A 21,314-nucleotide genomic window follows, 5' to 3' on the forward strand; every position below is an offset into this window, starting at 1 on the left:
TCAAGGTGGGAATATTCAGTGTGTATAAAGTTAAGAATGTGGCTTCGTTCTCATGCATTAGAATGGCATGTAGAGGTAATATTTGCGTTTCCAATTGTTGGATGCACTTACTCAGAAATAATGACTGACTTGGATTTTTCCTCTTCCATCTGTGACTGGATCAAAGACTTTCTGAGGGACCAGCCAGGGTTGGCGGAGTGGTTAAGAGGCTGGCCTACAAATCGGAAGATTGCGAGTTTTAGCAGAGAAAATCCCTTTGGAAAGGGAAGTAATTAAAAAAATCTTAGATTGTGCAGAAATGAACATATTAACTTTGATGATTAAAGAGAGAGTGGATACAGATTATTATAAGATATGGGAGAAATTTTATAATTGGTTAGAAAAGAGATATAGATAAAGATTGTGATAATTAAATAAGGAGAATGTTATATTAAATGTATTGTAATTTGGGGGAAATATTGCAACAGAGAAATGGAAATTATCAAGGAAGAAATGAAGATAGGAGTAATAAAAAAAAAGAAGTCACACCGAAGAAACACCCAGAAGACACACGGAAGGATTGGTGTATTATGTGTTTGTTTGTTTTAAAAAAATAAAAAAAACTTTTTTAAAAAAATAAAATAAATAAATAAATGTTTTTTAAGGAAATAATTCTGTTATGGAACTTCCTAATCCTACAGCGTAAGTATTTATGACTTTAGCTCTTCTTTCTCCCTTTCAGAGAGAAAACAATCTCACAAAAGATAAAAATCAAGTGTTGTTTTTAAAAAAACCCTCAAAATATACATAAACCCAATTTATAATAATATACTCAATGGTCTCTAAGACAGGTTTGTTATAAACAGTGATCTCAGTAGACAGAGGACTTTCAGATTACATCAACTTCTAGGAAATTATTAAGAAAACTACATCATTAACTCAGTCTGAAAGAACACAGAATGACCTATTTGAACACAGAATTATAAATAAGAGACAATGTTTGTAATATATAGAGAAAAAATAAATTTAGCATCTAGTAAGAGCGGTTAACAGACATAACTGAATCTTGAAGCAAAGATTTTTTTTCTTTTCTTCTTTGATCCAGGACCTTCATTGGCTTTGGATAATTCCAGCCATTCATCAGAGCTGTGAGGTGATGGTACATTTGAGTTCAGGCACTGGACCATCCAGTTTTGTGTCTCCAGAGATCTGATGCAAAATGCTTAGAGTTCCAACCCATCTGTTCCTGTTGGATGGAGAGATTGGGAACATCTACCTTAGATGTAAAAGCCCATGCCCAAGAGAGGAGGAGTGTTTGATCTGTCTGAGTCAACCTACCTGAGAGACTGTGAATGTCAGTCAGGCTTGAGGACAATGGCTAGGACAATATCACCAAATTTTAATGCTATTCTTTATTAACCCTACATCAAAAGAAGTGAAATCTGATACCAGTTAGGTAGGTCGCTCATCTATAGATTTCAACAATGAAAAACTTTAAAGAAGGCACATATTTCCACCAATGGTGGACCTGTTAAGAGGCAATGAAATTTTGGAAGAATATTCAGAAGTGGCTTAATGAGATGGTGGGGCAGCGTATACAATTGTGTCCTGAGGTATTTTTATTAGGGATAAGACCCAAAAATGTTAATAGAACAACATGGTACCTGCTGCTACATATAACAACAGCTGCAAGATTGGCATGGGCCCAATACTGGAAGATGGATGTTAGCCCACCCAAACAAGTAGTAATTCAGAAAATAATGAATTGTGCGGAATCAGATCGGCTTACTATGATACTGAAAGGACGAGGGGACACAGATTACTATATATCTTGGAGTCAATGGTATAATTGGATGTCAAATCGAGCTGCAAATAGAGATATTTGATAAGCATGTCACTTGGTATATGTAATAGACTTTTGTAGGTTACACTATATATGCAATGGGATAATTTTATTCCCTTCTCACGTTGTGATGTAGACCGCTATAGATTTAATGTTTGTTGGATGTATAAGATAAAATAAAGAAGAAGAAAAAAATGAAAAACTTTAGTTAGATTTGAGGCTACACTCAATTTTTTTTTTTAATTTGATTTATATGCCGCCCTTCTCCGGAGACTCAGGGCGGCTTACAATGCGTTAAGCAATAGCCTTCATATTTTTGTATATTTATACAAAGTCAGCTTATCGCCCCCAGAAACTGGGTCTTCAATTTAGCCACCTTAGAAAGGATGGAAGGCTGAGTCAACCTTGAGCCTGGGGAGAATTGAACTCGCAGTAATTGCAGGCAGCTGGATGTTAAATGCTGCCTTAGGAGGCATTAGCCTCCTACGCCACTCAGGCTAATATAAATGCAAAATTTCAAAAATAAGCTTGTCTCCTACAGAAACATAAATATGCTGGGGTTTTTTTAGTTGAGATTACCTAGCTAGAGTCACCTATTACGACTTGATTTCAGGGCCACATTCCTGTTGATTACAGACTAGTATGGTCTAGTGGTGTCCCTTTCAATTACTTATCAGATCTTAGTCTTGCTTTACCTTCAATAGCAATAGCGATAGCACTTAGACTTATATACTGCTTCACAGTGTTTTTCAGCCCTCTCTAAGTGGTTTACAGAGTCAGCATATTGTCCCCAACAATCTGGGTCCTCAATCCCAGTCAACTTGGGTGAAATGAGATAATATAAGAAATTTTTAAAAATACACACCCAGCCCCCAAAGGAACAGAATGTAAATGGGTTGAATTACATCTCAGCTGAAAACAAAATTTCAGAATTTACATTGAATTGGGAGATTTACAGTGCAATCTTATATTTGGATTAAGTCACATTAAATTCAATTGGTTTAGACTGATTGATTAGACTATGAGCTATCATTGACATTGACTCCTAGTGACCATATAGATAGATTTTCTCCATGACAATCTGTCCCTAACCTGGTCTTTCAGGTCTTCTGAAAGTGCACTTCATCCATCTTGAAGGCTTATCCATCCATTAACTGAAAGCTTCCCCTGTCTATAATAGTTATCCCTCTATACACCTTCACTCATCTAAATTTTGTCTGAAGGGAATAGATTTATGGGTGCCATGGTCTCCTTATATAATACTGGATGTATGAATCCATTATTAAATTTCTTTCTTGGATTGCAATTTTTTGTGGCTGACACAATAAGAATTAATGTCTCTGTGTGAGAATGTCCACATGTTGAAAAGGATATGATACAAAGAAAAATAGATCATGATCATGACTAAAAGAAACTGGATTATTTAATTACAACCTTTTGTGAGCTATCAGGTTTGTATGTTGATAGAACTGGTGGGAAGGAAATAGCACCTTACTGAATGGTCCCAGAAACGTGATGTGATAGTTTGTCTGGTTTTATTGCTAATATTTCATACTTATGTATATGTCAGCTGTAATTCACAAAAATCAGATGGAGTGTAATTGTTTTCTTAGTGGGGCTTGTTATTTTATTTGGTGCCAAAATGTATGTAGTTCATCTTGAGACTGAGGTGTTCATTTTGTGTATGACAATCTTGTGCGAATCTTATTTTTTGTTGTTTGCAATACAATCGTTGCCATTTCATTCCATTCTTCCCCATTTTTAACTCAACACTTCTTTGCGTGTTTATGTTTCTAAACATGTTTCTAGTACGTTGAAAGTTGGTTGTTAGAAAACTAAAATAGTAAGAACTAGTAACTTGATTACATTAGTGGACAAAGAAGGAATGAAAGAAGGTAGACTTTTCCATGAATAAGAAACAGGGTTATAACTGGATTCCTAACTAATAGATTAAGAAAAATATTCAAGGTGAGGTGTTCTATGTAGGTTGCCACATCTGTGTCATGCTACACAGGGATCATGACTCTAGGTCTACGACAAGGAAGTTGTGGGATGGCTCAAGCATATTAGCCAAGAGAGAGAGAGACTAAATTACAAATATTTACTTCTTTAAAAGTCAGATGGATTTTAATAGCTAACAGTGGTAGAAGTTGATATGGGTCCATGCTGGATAGGTGCCACTATAATCTTCGTAGTCCATCTTCAGTGCAGCCTACTTGCGTTCTAATGTAAAACAAGGCTGTTAGAAAAATCAAGTTCTATGTTTCCGGAATATAGATGAGCCACAGAAGGGTTAAAAGGTTTATACTGGTAACTGTTACTGTTAAATGGGACATATTTGGTGCCAAGGTCTTTATTTGGACTTTTAGTTAACAGATGAGTAAACTATTTGGAGAAAAGCCAGCAGGGCTAGTGTTGAAAAGAAATGCTTCTTAAGAGCATAGACTAGGAAATCAGCCCACCCCATTCCTAAACAGCGAAAAAGTCATCAGGAGTCAAGTTTCCTTTGAGTGAAAAACAGAGCAGCTGAGACATGCTTATGTAATACCTAAAAATTAGATACTAATTAAAATCTTTCTCTGGAAAGACCAAAGAATCTTATATTGAAGGACTTTAAGGCTCAAGCAACAAGACATATACAGCCAGTTCTCTTTTATTTTGATTTATTCTTTGCCCAGCATGGATATAGCTTTCATAATTATTATGCTGAAAATGTTGTAATCTGCAATAAATAAATAAATAAATAAATAAATAAATAAATAAATAAATAAATAAATAAATAAATAAATAAATAAATAGAAGGGTTTTTTTTTTTGTAACTCTAAGCTCTAAATTCCGTATTATGCTAAACCTAAAACAGAGAACCAATTTTGCCAAGTTCTAAAGAAAGAACAAAATAATGGAAGTGTTTTTTGTTCTTTTCCTTCCTTGGCCAGTAAAATCTCAGTGCTTTCATTTTTAATGAGTCATCTTCCATGGAATAAAGGAGAGGTTTCCTTTATTGGCTTGGCAGCCTTAAGCCACAACTTCTTCTTTTTTAAAAAGAAAAGTTAGGAGAAATTATACAATACTGCAGATGAGGGAAAGACAAATAAGCCTGCCAACTTAAATATTAGGGGGCAGACATGCTGCACATGAATCACACCTAACATAAACTACTAGGGAGTGCCCCAACAAACAGACTTTGTGCTGGGATGAGTAGAAGTAGAGATAGACTGTCAGGCTTTGTGATGGTAAATAGAAAAAAGTCCAAGCCAAAGGACATATACCCCTTGCAGTGGTGGGTTTCAAATTTTTTTACTACTGGTTCTATGGGTGTGGCTTGGTGGGCGTGGCATGGCTTGGTGGGTGTGGCTTGGTGGGCGTGGCAGGGGAAGGATACTGTAAAATCTCCATTCCGTCCCCAATCCAGGGGAAAGTTACAGCAAAATCCCCATTTCCTCCCGATCAACTGGGACTCGGGAGGCAGAGACTAGATGGGAGCGGGGCCAGTCAGAATTTTTACTACCGGTTCTCTGAACTACTCAAAATTTCCGCTACCGGTTCTCCAGAACTGGTCAAAACCTGCTGAAGGGGTTCTGACCCCTTGGCCTCTGATGGACATAGCTTAAAAATGTGCAACTTTCCTAGATCTTCCCCCTAAGTTGGTCTCACCATAACTGATCTCTAATCAGCAACTGCTGTAAGGAGAAGAACCTCAATAAGGTTCAGAAAGTAGATACAATCTGGAAAGAATTGATCTCTGCCTGATTCACGCTTGATTTGGAGGCAAGACTTGCCTAGGGAAGCAGGGGAACAATGCCTGCTGCTTTGGCCCACCCGACCATTTCTCTTCTTTCTCCTTTCTCTGGCATTTGGAGTTCTGATGTCAAAAAAGAGCCAGACTTGGAGGTTTCAGGGAGAGCCCCTATCTGCATCTCCCCTGAAACTATACGTTTGCAGTTTAAATGCCTTATGGATATAATTCAGGTTATTTCTTTGTCTTTATACTAACAGCTCTCAGCTTCAAGAGGATTCCACAGGGATAACAAAGATATCTTAGACATGTTCCTATAAATCAGTGGTGAAATCCAAATTTTTTTACTACTGGTTCTGTGGGCGTGGCTTGGTGAGCGTGGTGTGGCTTGGTGGGCATGGCAGGGGAAGGATATTGCAAAATCTCCATTCCCACCCCACTCCAGGGGAAGGATACTGCAAAATCCCTATTCTCTCCCCATTCCTGGTGGGAGGATATTGTAAAATCTCCATTCTCACCCCACTCTGGGGACAGCCAGAGGTGGTATTTGCCAGTTCTCTGAACTGCTCAAAATTTCCGCTACCGGTTCTCCAGAACTTGTCAGAACCTGCTGGATTTCACCCCTGCTATAAATGCATCCATATTCTTTTAAGAGAATATGCACACATTATATTCATATTTTTTTTCTTCTATAGAATGTTCCATTCTTCTCCTGAAGACCTGATGAGATCATTTGCTGGATCCCCATCAAGGACATTTTAAAGTTGGAGTCTGAAGAGCACCATTTTGTATTAAGATAATGGAGCTCTTTTTCTTGTTTTCCTTCTGAAATGTTATATAATTTTGTTATATATACTGAGAAGGAAAAATTACAGAGTAAATATGGAAGATAGGATGCTAACTGTTTTATATTAGTTTTATTTATTCTAGTTTTCTTCTGCCCAATAACAGAAAGTTTTAAGACACTGCAGCAATTTTAGTATGAGATGTCACTTGTTCCTCTGCATTTGTATTGCACAATATGCTTAATTTAGTACATGATCCATTAGGTCAGAATACATATGAAGGATAAACACAATTTAGGAATGCAGTGTTCCAAAATATAAAAATGGGTGTGTAGTTATATAAAAGTTTCCTACCATACCATAATGTTTTTTTAAATGACACATCAGATACTGAAACTTAAAAAAAAAATTAACAACACATCACATACTTCAACATTTACTCATTGAACTGATTGTAATGTAAAATGCATGTCCACAGAATCCCAGCATTTTGAATTTAGTAATGTGTTGTTAGAGATATCCTCCTTCTTCAAATATTTACATGGATTATCCAGAGACTTTTCATTTACACTCTGAGCATTCTATGACATCACTGCAACATCTTCCCAGCCCAGTCATTGAGTTCTGCATCTTAGCCTGTTCCTGTGTCTTAGGAAAAGGCTTGATTCTTATCCAGTACATTGAGTAAGCCATCTCCCTAAGCATCCTGGCCAGATGAGTTCATATCAGTTGGAATAAACTTCAATCAATTATTTATTTATTATTAATTCAATTTGTATGCCGCCCCTCTCTGAAGACTCAGCACGGCTCCTAAAAAGGCTGGGATGTTTTTGATACTTAAGACTTAAACCATCTGAAGAGAGTTTTAATTCAATCATTAATTGGCCTTCTTCATCTCCCTTCATCTTTCCTCAGCAGCTCCTCAAAATTATTAGACAAGTTTGTGGTGCAGAGAAAATAGATGCAGAGATAGATGGGATTGGGAAGTACCTTCTTGCTGCACCATAGCCTATTAAAAGTACAAAGATCACAACGTACAACCTCCTGCATCCAAGGACAGAGATGTGAACCCATTCACCAAAAAACTCCCCACTACTTTACATCAACAACAAAAGGTAAAAATAACACCAGCAACTATTGCAATATACAGATAGTCCTTGACTTATGACCACAATTGAGCCCAAAATTTTTGTTGCTAGGCAAAACATTTGTTAAGTGAATTTTGCCCCATTTTACAACCTTTTATGCTACAGTTAAGTGAATCACTGCAGTTGTCAAGTTAGGAACTTGGTTGTTAAGTGAATACGGCTTCCCCATTGACGTATAAATATGAGTCAGTTGCCAAGCATCCAAATTCTGATCACATGACTACGGGGATACTGCAATGGTTGTAAGCGTGAAAAACAGTCATGTCACTTTTTTGATGCCGTTGCAACTTTGAACAGTTACTAAATGTACTGTCGTAAGTCGAGGACATTGTAGTGTTTCTCCAATCCTGATTTGGCAACCACTCAAATAAACACCATGGTTGCTAGACCGGAAACCACTGAAGAGTCTAAAAGGACCAGGAGTGGGAACTTCCTCATCCATGCCCTGGAAAATATCGTCTCCCAGGGTGATCAGTGTATTTTTCATCCCCAGGTATGAATACTGGTTGAAAGGGATCTAGATAATCAATCTTCCCAGAGTCTTTGTAGTTGTAATCTAACTGTTCTCTGTGGAAACTGGGTGATAGTTGTTTAAATCTGTCAAGTTATCAGAGGGATTTTTCAGGAGGGGTGTACCATTGCCACCTTCAAAATGGTATGAAGAGCCCCCTCCCCAAACTGACACCCCCTCCTTATGCCTTTGTTTTCCAGAGATGCCAAGTGGTGTCTGGGATAAGCACACATATCACAGAACTCTTCCCACAAAACACCTAAAAACCAAGAAGCCAAATCAATCCCAGGTAATGTGACTGCCCTCCTCGCTTCTTCTGATCCTACCCATGCAGAGTTCAGGAAAAAAGTGAATCTGAGTGATTTTTATCAGCAAAATTCTGCCCCCACAACACCCCACAAATAGATTTATTGGCCTCTTATTCATTAAAAGGGAATGAGTCACTTTTTAAAAGGCTGCTTGAGCACATTCTCATGATGCAATAAGGGTGGAGAAATAAGTATAACACACTACTTATCACCAGAGTGTAGGTTCAAACAAAAACCCTTACTGGAGTCTGATTTTCTTTGGTCATCTTTCATTGTTGTGCCAGTTTTGGTAGTTTCTGTTTCCTGAATAAAATTTACAGCATTTACAATCATTTTTAAGATGACTTAACTCCAAACTAGTTAATCGGGTGCTTGCTTCAGCAGCTCATATACTAAAATTGGAACGATACAGAGAAGATTAGCATGGCCCCTGCGCAAGGATGACACGCAAATTCGTGAGAGTGTTCCATATTTTTTATGCCACCAGAAAGATTAGCAAAGATGTTTAAGGATAAATCAGCCAAATGTTGGAAATGTTTGCATTTGCCAGGATCATACTATCATATGTGGTGATCATGTTTAGAAGCAAAAAATTATAGGTCTAGATACCAATACAGAAATGGTTGGAAGAAATATTACATAAATCTATAGAATTAAAACCAGAGGTTTTTTTTATGGGGTATTCTAGAGAGATATAGTAAAGAAGATGTGTATTTAACTATACATATAATAACAGCAGCCAGAATTGTATTTGCACAAAATTGGAAGACAGAAAAAATTCCATCAGAAGGTGAAGTAATAAAAAAGATTTTAGACTGTGCGGAAATGAATAGATTAACTTTAAGAACAAGAGATAAAGAGGAATCGGTGTATTTCAAGACATGGGGAAGATTTTATATATGGCTAGAAAAGAAATATGAAGCTAAGAAGATAGATAAATGATTTAGATAATAGAAAGTTAAACGAGGTAGAGGATAAAAAAGAAATAGAAACCCAGATGACACCAGAGTAAATGAAAAAGGGGGATGGAAGGGGAGAAAAAGAAAGAAGATAATAAGAATAAATGTACAATTATGATGATAATACTGATAGATAGAATAAATCTGAAAAGAAATTGAAAGAAAGTATGTACTATTAGAATACAGGAGTTACTCGGATACCAAACAAGAAGAATATTTCACAACAAAGAAGATAGAAAGGAGATAGGAGTAGAGGGTAGGAAGAGGAGAGGGAGAGAGGGAGAGGAATAGAAGAAAGGGAAAAGGAGAGGAAGGAAGGGTAGGGGACGAGCAGGAGAGAAGGTGAAAAGGTGAGAAGGGGGAAAATAAGAGAGGAGTGGGGGAAAGGAAGGGGAAGTAGGATGAGGTAGGAGAGGAGGAAGGAGAAAGTAGGAGAGGAGAGGAGAGGAGAGAGGGAAGGGAAAGAGAAGAAGAAGAAGGGTTGCGAAATGAGGGAAGAAAGGGTAGAAGAGCACTTAATTAAAATGCCTTATTTTAATGCTTTCTTTAAGGAAAACATGTATATGTAGGATTAATTATGTATAAGAAAATGTATATTTTATGTTATGTGTATAAGAAATAAAGCTGAAAAACTTTTCAAAACAAACAAACAAACTAGTTAGTCGGTAGAAGAATGTTTTTTCATACTTTCTTTGTTTTTAAAATAAAATCAGCGGTGAAGGATTCATATTGGCAAAAGCACCAGAGCGGAACAGTACTGAAGATGCCACTTTGATAAATACTTTTTCTTTCTGCATATTTTCATTCTCTGCCAGTTCAAGAAGAGAGTAATCAACAAGCTATGAAGTTACATTTGGAGACAGTACTATGCCATAGTTTGAGCATTGTGCTATCAGCAAGCCATGGTTACGAGTACTGCTTATGCACCTCAGAATTTACCATTAACAAATTATGAATTTGTATTCATATATTGCACTAGAACCTAACGTCTTGACTGCTCTGTGATCTAATGTGCTGTGTGAACATATATATTGCTTAATTGATGAAGACAGATCTATGAACAATAGCGTTTAGATGCTGGCCTTGTAACAAGAAGCAGTAAATAACAAAAGAAACCTTGAATCTGGAAAAAAAATTAACAAACTTACTTTAGAGTCTTCAAAATACACTTATATCAAAGCTTGTTTATTTTTATTTATTTATTAGTCCAATTTATATGCCGCTCTTCTCCGTAGACTCAGGGAGGCTTACAATGCATTATAGCAATAGCCTGCATACTTTTTTGTATATACCTGCTTAGTAGGGCTTTTGCCCCCCCCCCCAAGCATTGTTGTTCTATACAAAGTTGGCTTATTGCCCCCACAATCCGGGTCCTCAATTTACCTACCTCGAAAGGATGGAAGGCTGAGTCAACCTTGAGCCTGGTGAGATTTGAACTCGCACTAATTGCAGGCAGCTGGCAGCTAAGTGCTAGCACTTAACAGCACTTAGTCCGCTGCACCACCGAGGCTCTTCCATGTATTGCAACTTCAACTGATAAACTGAGTATAACAGGGTGCCCAACCTGGCAATTTTAAGACGTGGACTTCAACTCTGAGAATTGCCCAGCCACCCATGATAAGATTGGACATCCCTGGAGTAAAAGAACGGTCCTTTACAGTGACGCATATTTGATTGATGGACTGCCTTGGTACAACTTAGTCCTTGTTCAGTCAGAACAATTATGGCCTGCATAAGCACTAGAAAGGTTCACAGCAGTCACGGGTTCTGTTTACCACACCAGGGTGGATGAAGTAAAAGTGGAGCAGAGGCATCACTGCGGGGATAGAAAAAAATGAAGGTAGTTGCACAATATCAATGTCGCAGAACGTGGCTGAAGACACGAGGCCAAATACACCTTCAATGTGAAGTTAATGATACCTTGCAGCCTTTCCTGAGCCTGGTCAATTAAACTAATATGGCTTACCTTGTCAGAAGGGTGTGCTATGAAACAGGCTGAACTGGAAGGACCACTCTATTCTACGCAAAGGACAAGTTCAAGAGACTAATTAGGTATGAGGTCTGATCTCTCCTTTGGATCAGTTGTGGAGCATGTTTGCTCCCACATTTAATATCAGTGAGGAAATGTCCACTGACATAACCAGTTTTGTGCTCTGTGTTTGACATGGGCTCTTTAACTAAAGAAAAACAGGATACCCAAACACACATAATTATGGCACATAATTTACCATGTGGCAATGCTTCTTATTGCATGTTGCTTGCTTTAATGTTTTTAGTGCTAATTTATCTATTTGATGCTACACATTTTAATCTGTGGTTGGATTTAGAGGAGTAATCTACCCCCAGGTTTTTTGTCTACATCAGAGAGTGGCCAACTATAGCAACTTTATGACTTGTGGACTTCAATTCCCAGAACTCCATGCTTCCTCCTCCTCCTCCCTCCTTTTTCTCCTTCTTCCCCTTCTCCTTATGTTCGTCTCCTTCTCCTTTTCTTCTTCTTCTTCTCCTCCTTCCCCCTCCCTTCCCCATTGTCTCCCTCTTTTCCTCCACCTTCTCCTCCACTACCTTCTTACCTCTTCTCCTTATTTTCTTCTTTTTTCTCCTCCTCCTCCTCCCTCTCCCTCTTTTCTTCCTCTCCCACTCCTCCTCCCTATTCATCTTCTTTCTTCTTTGCTTCAACTCATTCTTGATTGGCAGTGACTACCTGGACTAGTCTGTTTTCTTGACAAGACTTTCAGAAGTGGTGTGTCCTTATTTTCTTCTTAGGCTAAGAGAGGGACTTATGCCTAAGGCTGAAGTAGAACTTATAGCCTCTCACTTTCTAGTCTGGTGACTTAACCACCATAGTACTCTACACTAAACTGTCTCTCTAGGCATCTTAGTCCATTTTTATTAGTAGCCCACCCCTGCTACATCAATTTGCATCTTCATAATTTGTTAACTTTTATATCTGAGCTAATTTTGCTAAAACCCATAGTTGCAAACAAATGTTTCCAATCAAATTATCTCTCATGCTTCTTTTGCTTGGTTCATCTGGTGAGGTGGAAGTCAGAAGTTGGATAGATGATAGACATATACCGTGGATATAGACAGATGATGATGATAGATAGATAGACACAGGGGCAGGTTTCAAAACCCATCGCTACCGGCTTGTTTGTGGGCGCACGTGCGCACGCACAATGCACAGAAGCATGCAGGCAGGTGGGCGGAGCCTCCCGCCACCACTACCGGTTCGCCCGATCCGGGGTGAACTGATAGCAACCCACCACTGGATAGATAGATAGATAGATAGATAGATAGATAGATAGATAGATAGATAGATAGATAAATAGATAGATAGATAGATAGATAGATAGATAGATAGATAGATAGATAGATAAATAGATAGATAGATAGATAGATAGATAGATAGATAGATAGATAGATAGATAGATAGATAGATAGATAGATAGATGATAGATAGATAGACCGATAATAGAGAAAGTTAGATATAGAGTATATACCCGTATTTTTCGGTGTATAAGATGTACTTCTCCCCCAAAAGTGGGTGGAAATGTCTGTGCATCTTATACAGCAAATGTTGCTGAAGCCCTGCTCACCCCTGAAGCCCTGCTCACCTGCCCGGCCCAACCCTTTGGCATCTGCTTCCCAGCAATTTGCCTCCTTGCAGCAAACAACAAACAGACTGGTCAGCTTCAGCACAGCCTGATTTAGCATGAGCAGCTGATTGGCTGTTGGATCTGCCTCCCGGAATACCACCTATCAGCTGTTCCAAGCTGCGGGGATCACCACCGCCCGTCGCCACTGTCACCGCCCATCGCTGCTGCCGCCTATTGCCGCCTATCGCCACCTATCGCTGCCTATTGCCACCTCTACAAACCCCATTTTTGGCCTTCATACATCTCATTTTTGGCCTCCAGGCATCCCATTTTCAGCCTCTGCAACCTCCATGTGTCCCATTTTTGGCCTGTTCCAGGTGGCAAGGATTGCTGCCGCCACCTATCCCCGCCACCTGGAATGGGCCAAAAATGGGATGCATGGAGGCTGAAAATGGGACATGCAGAGGCAGCGATAAGTGGCAGCGGCAATAGGCGGTGATGGTGGCGATGGGCAGTGGCGATCCCCGCAGCCTGGAACAATTGGTATTCTGGGAGGCAGATCCAACCACCAATCAGCTGTTCATACTAAATCAGGCTGTGCTGAAGCTGACCAGGCTGTGCTGTTTGTTGCAAGGAGGCAAATTGCTGGGAGACAGAGGCAGATTTTTTTTCTTGTTTTCCTTCCCAAAAGCTAAGTGAGTCTTACAGTCCAGAGCATCTTATAGTCCGGAAAAATACAGTATATAATAAAATGGGGTGAAAATTTGAATTGTGCCAGGAATTTTCAAGCAATGCAAGCAGAGGATTTTCTTTCAAGATTTCCTGAAGGAATTTTTCTCTATTCTTTGACACTGCAGAAAATTTAACTAACGTTTTGGCTTCAACATCTGAAGCAAGAGCAAAAAACAGTGTCTAGTCTTGGACATATTTATTCCTAAATGACATGAGATGAGAGGAGCAGTTGGTTTTAGCACCTTTTGAAGATTCTAGCTGCCCAAATTGTGTGGACAACTTCTGGCAAGAGATAAAAGATCATATATTTTACTGGGAAGCACTGTAAGACCAGCTGCAGTTTTGAGGAGTAGATACCATACCTTTTGGGGAGGCAGGTAGAAAAGGGACAATGTCTGGCTTAGCCTAAACTAGAGAGACTATGTGAGAATTGCCATAATTAACATCTGTGAACTTAAAATTTGCTTTAATATCCATTTTGACTGCTTTTTAAAAGATGCATTAAGAGTTTCAAGGTTTCAAGTAGCAGTTATTCATTACTGAACAACATGTCTCATTTTTTTACTTGAGTAGGTAGAATTGGGGTTGTTATTTGCATAACATCTAAGTACTAAATGCTGATTTAGCTTCTTAAAAGGAAATTATACTATTTCGTTCTTTTTTGTTTTGTTTTTGGCTATAAGTAGAAAATATTGTCATTACCAGAAACTCTGTTTAATCTTACTTATTCCATTTTTTAAAATTCTGTTCTGTGATGTCCAATTTTCAAAGACTGCCTGAACAATTTTCTTGGCAAGGTTTTTCAGGAGTTGTTTGCCATTATTTCCTTCCTAGGACTGAGAGAGAGTGACTGGCCCATGGTCACCCAGCTGACTTTGTGCCCAAGGCAGGACTAGAATTCACATCTCCTAGCTTCTAGCCTGATGCCTTAACCACTACACCAAACTGCTCTCACAATTTATTTCATAATTTTAAAAAGTTACATTTTTTTAAGGTATTTTGTATGACAGAGTTAGGTAGAGGGGCTAGTTTTGCCAGAATTACTAATCAGACAACATTTATCCTGAAACAAATAATCAAAATGGATATGGGTGATATACTACCTCTGGAATGGAATTGCAATTCCACTTATCCTCAGTACTAATCATACTGGAATTGCAGTTCAGCCCTATCTCTGCTTCTTCGTTCCTACTCTGGATTTTACAATTCCATCTTTTGGGTTTCTGGATTCAAAAGTATATGCTTTGCCTAATACTTTTGATGAAAGGGTCTGATGAAATGGAGTACCACAAGGCACCCACCCCCACCCCACCTCCTCCATTTCCTTGTAATTACAATAATACCTTTGAGATCCAGGGTACTCTAGAATATTTGGGGCTGGTGAAATTACCATTCTGATTCCTTCTGAGATTCTGATGTTGAGTTTTAAACTTTCATCAATTATATTATTGCTTCATGGGGAATGGCACAACATGGTAATTCATACCAGGAAAAAAACATGGATTTGGAGCTTAATCCTGGCCTGGCCTAAATCATCTCCTCTTTTAAATTCAAATTTTAAATATAAATTTTTAATCTGTTAAATTATGGGGTATTTTAAAATTCAGCCTAAATTATTTAATCTGTTTTAATTTATTTTAGATTTTGTATTTCCTGTGTTTTATCTTCTGGATGTTCACTGCCCTGAGTCCTTCGGGAGAAGGGCGGTATAGAAATTTAATAATAAATAAATTAATTAATTAATTAATCCAGAGCTCTATTTCAGCAACCAGTTTTCTGCTCCAGAATGAAAGATCAAAGTAATTGCAAGTCAGATATTAGTATGAAAGAGCAAATCAGAAGCCAGGGATGAAGGAGAAGCAGCAGGTATTTTAAATTTCTGGGATTTTAATTGGAGCCTAATCATTTAATGATTTTAAATTTTAATCGTTGTTTTGTTTTGTGTTTTTAAATAGGCTGTACACCGCCCTGAGTCCTTCGGGAGAAGGGCGGTATAGAAATAAAATTATTATTATTATTATTATTATTATTATTATTATTATTATTATTATTATTATTATTATTATTATTATTAAGATCAGACATAATTCGAGGAGGAAGCCCTTCTAAGCCTGTCTTGATGGGACCACACATTAACTACTGGCAGGACATGGATGTTCGTGCTGCCTGACGTAATTTGAATTACGTTCTACAGGAGACCCAGCAAACCACTAGATTAAAAAATCCTTTGTTGAAGCCCTAAACTAAAATCAATTTTGAAGAAAAACAATTTCCATCAGTATTAGACTGCTTAGTGCAGAGGTCTTCAAACTTGGCAGCTTTAAGACTTGTGGATTTCAACTCCCAGAATTCTCCAGTCAGCATAGCTTAGAGCAGCGATGGCGAACCTTTTTGCCATCGTGTGCCAAGAACGGGGGAGTGAAAGGGGGGGTAGTGCACACAAGTGCCCACACCCATAATTCTATGCGTCTCACCCCCGCGCATGCACATGCGACCCCCCTCACTTCCCCCCGCTCCTGGCACGCGATGGCCCGGTGGGCCCAGTAGGCCTGTTTTTCTCTCTCCCTAGGCTCCAGAGCCTTTCTAGGAGCTTGGGGAGGGCGAAAACGGCCTTCCTCACCCTCCGGATGCCCTCCGGAGGCCGGAAACGGCCCGTTTGCCAACTTCCGGAAGGCCTCCGGGCGGAGGGGAGGCTGTTTTTGTCCTCCCCAAGCTCCTAGAAAGGCTCTGGAGCCTGGGGAGAGAGAAAAACAGGCCTTCCCCACCACCTCCCAAGGCCCTCAGGAGGCAGGAAACAGTCTGTTTTCCAACTTCTGGTGGGCCCAGAAGACCTGAAAATCAGCTGGCTGGCGCACGTATATGCACCTGAGCTGAGTTTATGTGCCCACCGATATGGCTACGCGTGCCACCTGTGGCACGCGTGCCATAGGTTCGCCATCATGGGCTTAGAGCCTTCCAGAGGAGTAGATACCACTTCTGCCTCTATTATTTCAAAATCTCTGCAGAATATTTTAGCTATCCAATGTCACCTGCTGTGCCCATTAACACAAGTTCTCTGCCAGTTTCAAATCGGTGTTCCTTTCTTGCATGACCTTATTCCTTTTTTGTCCCCACTGCTTCTTTAAAGCAGAGAATGTGGTTGAAGGTACTGTCTGTTTAAGAAAAGAAAAATAATGACTCTCCCTTTGGAACTATTTTTAATTTTGGGTTAGCAACTGTCCTTTCAGAGAAGGAAAGACTGGAGTGTGTTTTAAGACAAGGGTTGAAATCTGGGCCAAAAAATACTAGTAAATAATGCCAAGTTTCCTCCTTTCCCATTTCACAAAGAATCAATTCTGGTCTAAACCATATCTTTAAGTTATATTGGATATGTTTTATAGGTCAGTAAAAGATAATGTCACATTATTTCCAGCAATAAAAGCAACCGAAACAAATAGCCCTCCATGAAATAAAAGCTAGCCTAGCAGGGAGATGATTCATTCATTGAAGATTGAGATTTCTTAGCTTCTATATAATGAAATTGATGGCTTTTGGCTTAGGGCTTCCAGTTTTCTGGAAATTATGATGTGGGGGACTAAGCAGCAGTTGGTTTACAAGCTCCAATGAGTCATATTGCCTACAAACTTCTCATTGTCTAAAACAATATCAGAAGTAATAATGAAGGAAACACACCTTGGTTGAGGCATCAAAAATACATGGATCTCCATCCAACATCTAGCAAATGGATTCCCACTTAAGCAATGAGGCTCCCCCTTGGTCTCCTGTCCTGTGGAGCCCCACATATACTCTTGAATGAACTTGAGCAAATATAGCAGCTTTACAGGCGATAGGAAGAAAGGCATCGATTCTTTGTTTTGAAGAAACGGTTGACTGGCATTTTGCAATTAGAAGCAAAAAAAGGATACAGGAAAATGATAGTTAAAAAGTTGTGCTTCTCTACAAACTTTCTGAGTTGTTGGGGGAGAAAGCATTCTATCTTTATTCTTCCATAACAGGAAAGGAAAGGAAAGGAAAGGAAAGGAAAGGAAAGGAAAGGAAAGGAAAGGAAAGGAAAGGAAAGGAAAGGAAAGGAAAGGAAAGGAAAGGAAAGGAAAGAGAGCCTTGGTAGTACAGTGGTCTAAGGCACCCTGTTATTAAGCTGGTTATTAAGACCAGCTGCCTGCAATTACTGCAGGTTCGAATCTCGCCAAGGCTCAAGGTTGACTCAGCCTTCCATCCTTTCTAAGGTAGGTAAATTGAGGACCCAGTTGTGGGGGCAATAAACTGACTTTGTATAAATATACAAAAGGATGAAGGCTATTGCTGAGCACATTGTAAGCTGCCCTGAGTCTCCGGAGAAGGGCGGCATATAAATAAAAAAAGAAAAAAAATCAAAAATTAATCAAAATTTTAATCAAAAATTAAAAAAAGAAAGGAAGGGAAGGGAAGGGAAGAGAAGGGAGGGAGGGAGGGAGGGAGGGAGTATTTGAAAAACCAATTTATCTTTTGGTTATTTAATATTACTTGTGAAAAGGCTCCATAGATTTTGCCTGATGGGTCCATTATGAAATCATCCCATTAATACTCTGTGGTAGTAAATCAATGGTGGCTTGTCCTACTTAAAGGTAAATAAAAATGAAACTAGTTGGTAGGAGGATAAACAATATTTTACACCCACAAAGACAGCATGTATTCATTTAGGGAGAGAGATTAGAATAACAGCTTTGCAGTTCTTTTAAGATCATGCAAGAGCTCTCCAGATGACTCCTTTGCTCAAAGCGTATTTTCAGATCTCCTAACAACCTAGCATTTCGCCTTCCAGCTTTCCCTTTTTTTAAAAAAAAATGTAGCTGTTTCAAATATGCAGATGATTTAGAAAACAAAACTCTCTTAATTAGGCCAAAGCCTATGCAACATTTGCCAACTTTCTCCAACGTAATCTGAAAAGTAACTTGGCAATGGTGTGAAAGACCTGATAGATTTTGTGATAAGGCTGTCCTGTGCATTGTGTTTATTACTGTACTCGGTTGAATTCAATGGATCCTCTACTTAGAAACTGAATCAGTAAGAATTGCATTCTTATTGGTGTAAGCTTTATTGCTATGCAGTTCCTTTTATTTTGCATCAGTCGCTCATTAGAAACAAATATAGAAAGAAAATTATGAAGCATAATCTTCAAGGGGCCTATAATAAAACTGTGTTAAGGATGTGGTTTTGGAGAAGGTGTCTTTCAAATTATTCTTGACTTTTGGTGACTGCCTGCACAAGTCCTTGCAATTTTTGGCAACAATTTGCAGAAGTGGTTTGCCACTGGCTCCTTCCTAGGCCTGAGAGAGAGTGAATAAGGTAACTCGGCTGGCTTTGTGCCCAAGAGAAGGACATGAACTCAGAGTCTCCTGGCTTTTGGCTTGGTGCCTTAACCACTACACCAAACTGCTTCTCTATCAAAGGTAAATGTGTTCTCATTTTCTTGCGAGCTGTTTCTAATTGTAGTCCTACTAGATGCCAAAGATTGTTGGCTCCTTCTGTGAACTTCCAGCTCATCTGGAACTCTAATTTGCCTAAGTATTGTCAGGGTAATGTGGATGAACACTATACATCTCTTCATGAATGGCAGGGCTTTCCCCCAAATTTCTGCTGTTGTATCATTTGAGGAACAAGGTAGACTGAAGAGAGATAATGAAGGTGCTGGATCTCCTTTTCTTTCTGGGTAGAAATGAAAAAGACTGCACTGCAGCTGATCATTTTGAGTGGCAGCTTACTCCAGAGAAGACCACAGAACATCCAGGCCTTTTCCACATCAACCCTTCCTCCCAAAAGTTGCACTGGTGAAACATGAGTGCATGTACTTCAAATAGGTTGTGTCTGCTGAGATTGCAACAATAAAGATCCTTTATTTTTTAAGAATGGCAGGACAACTTTCGCTATGAAAACTGGATTTGGGTTGAAGCAATTTATACTTGTGCTGTGCTTTCCTAACTCTGTCTGATGAGCCACGGTGGCATAGTGGTTAGAGTGCAGTATTGCAGGCTACTTCTGCTGCCTGCCAGCTGCCTGCAATTTGGCAGTTCAAATCTCATCAGGCTCAAGGTTGACTCAGCCTTCCAAGGTGGGTAAAATGAGGACCCAGATTGTTGGGGTGATATGCTCTGTAAACCGCTTAGAGAGGGCTGTAAAGCACTGTAAAGCGGTATACAAGACTTTGGGCCATAATTCTTCCATGCTGCTGTTTTTCCTTGCATATAAAGGGAAGTAAATTTGTGCACTAAAACACATAGTGTTGGGGGTGGGGGGTGGGGAGAGATATAGTAGACTCACAATGACCTGCCTTTTTTTTATAGGTCCCACCTGTAAACTAGACCTGGCCTCTAAATAAGTATAAAACAGAAGAGCCTTTCCTAGCCTGGCACTTTTCAGAAATATTTAGCCATGCTGTGGCACAACATCCTCAGAAAGGCCAAGTTACAGGAAGTCAATTTAGAACCAGAGATTTCGATAGAAAAAGATCATTGTGAATGTTAAGTGTTTTTGGCCCAGAGAGTAAATGAAAGTTGGAACTAAAGTAACACTGCTTACATTTTAAAAAAAAGAAGCCACCATTGATAAAGCAAGGAACGTTTTATATTTAATTTACATTTTGACATTTTTGCACATAAATAACAATGTAAACCAGTACGTAAACATAAGATATTTTGTTGTAGCAAAGTAAAAAGCCTGTTAACTTTGGTCAGAACCTATTCTTAGGAGGGAGGGGAAACACTGATTGTTGCTACATTCAAAGTTTTTAAACAGGAGAGACAATTAGACAAAGAAGCAATTTTAAAGCTGATGCATATAAATCTTTGTAAAATTCGTATCAAATACAAGAAAGCACTATAGGCAATTAATAAAAGCATGTGTGTGTCCAGTGATTGGAGTAGTGGTACTTTGGTTTATCCAATAGTTAATGGCTATGTTTATGAAGCATTGCTACATTTGAATTATATTTGCATCACAATTTATGGGAACAGAAATGTTATGAACTGTAACTCTTCCTTCAAAAGGCATATATAAAGTTTTTCTTGGGTTACCTGTAGATTATGGATATGTTTGGTGCTTTATATAAGAAGGCATTAGAATAATGTCATACTTGTAACAGCCTAATTCCTTAAGATTATTATGAGATATAAAGATATACATACTGAATGAAAAATAACTCTGCCCTTTTTACCTGTGATCAGGCCACTTTTTAAGAAGTAGGAAAAGCGACAGATCTGCCAGAGCACTTTAAACAACTCATCCTTCTTCTTAATGTTTTGATCTGTATAGCATCCAAAAATGAGTAATAATGGGACCTGTTTGACCTTTAGCAAGCATGATTAGATTATTATTTTTCCATCTCCCAAGGCAGATGTTTGCAATGATAACATGAGGGGATGTAAGAGTAAGCCAGTTATTCTTCAGAGAATACTTTGGAGAATTTAAAAAATACTACGTGGATAAATCTCTTGAAGCAAATAAAAATGTGCACAATCACACTTCATGATGAATAAGAATGTTTACAGTATTATGGCTTTGATGTTAAGAATTTACCCTTTGTGATAGTGAAACAAGCTAATTAAATCAGTATTTTATTATAAGGCTCACAAAAGTATGTGCTTGCGTGCACACAGAGGATAGTGGTATAAGTAATTATAAATACAATTATGTGCTATGCCCTATATCGTGACATGTTATCTTTGGGTTCAGCAAAACA

The 21,314-nt window shown here is 38.7% G+C and overlaps 1 non-coding gene across 1 annotated transcript; it reads left to right on the forward strand.

Annotated features, from left to right (window-relative positions):
• Positions 1-8,678: 8,678 nt before the first annotated feature.
• LOC139309197 (U6 spliceosomal RNA) lies at positions 8,679-8,786 on the forward strand. Its single transcript, XR_011599844.1, has one exon. It is a non-coding gene; the product is annotated as a U6 spliceosomal RNA (small nuclear RNA).
• Positions 8,787-21,314: the final 12,528 nt, after the last annotated feature.

This window comes from Pituophis catenifer, unplaced genomic scaffold, assembly GCF_029215685.1.
Source record: "Pituophis catenifer annectens isolate HBS135680 unplaced genomic scaffold, rPitCat1.0.hap2 SCAF_1, whole genome shotgun sequence".
NCBI lineage: Eukaryota > Metazoa > Chordata > Lepidosauria > Squamata > Colubridae > Pituophis > Pituophis catenifer.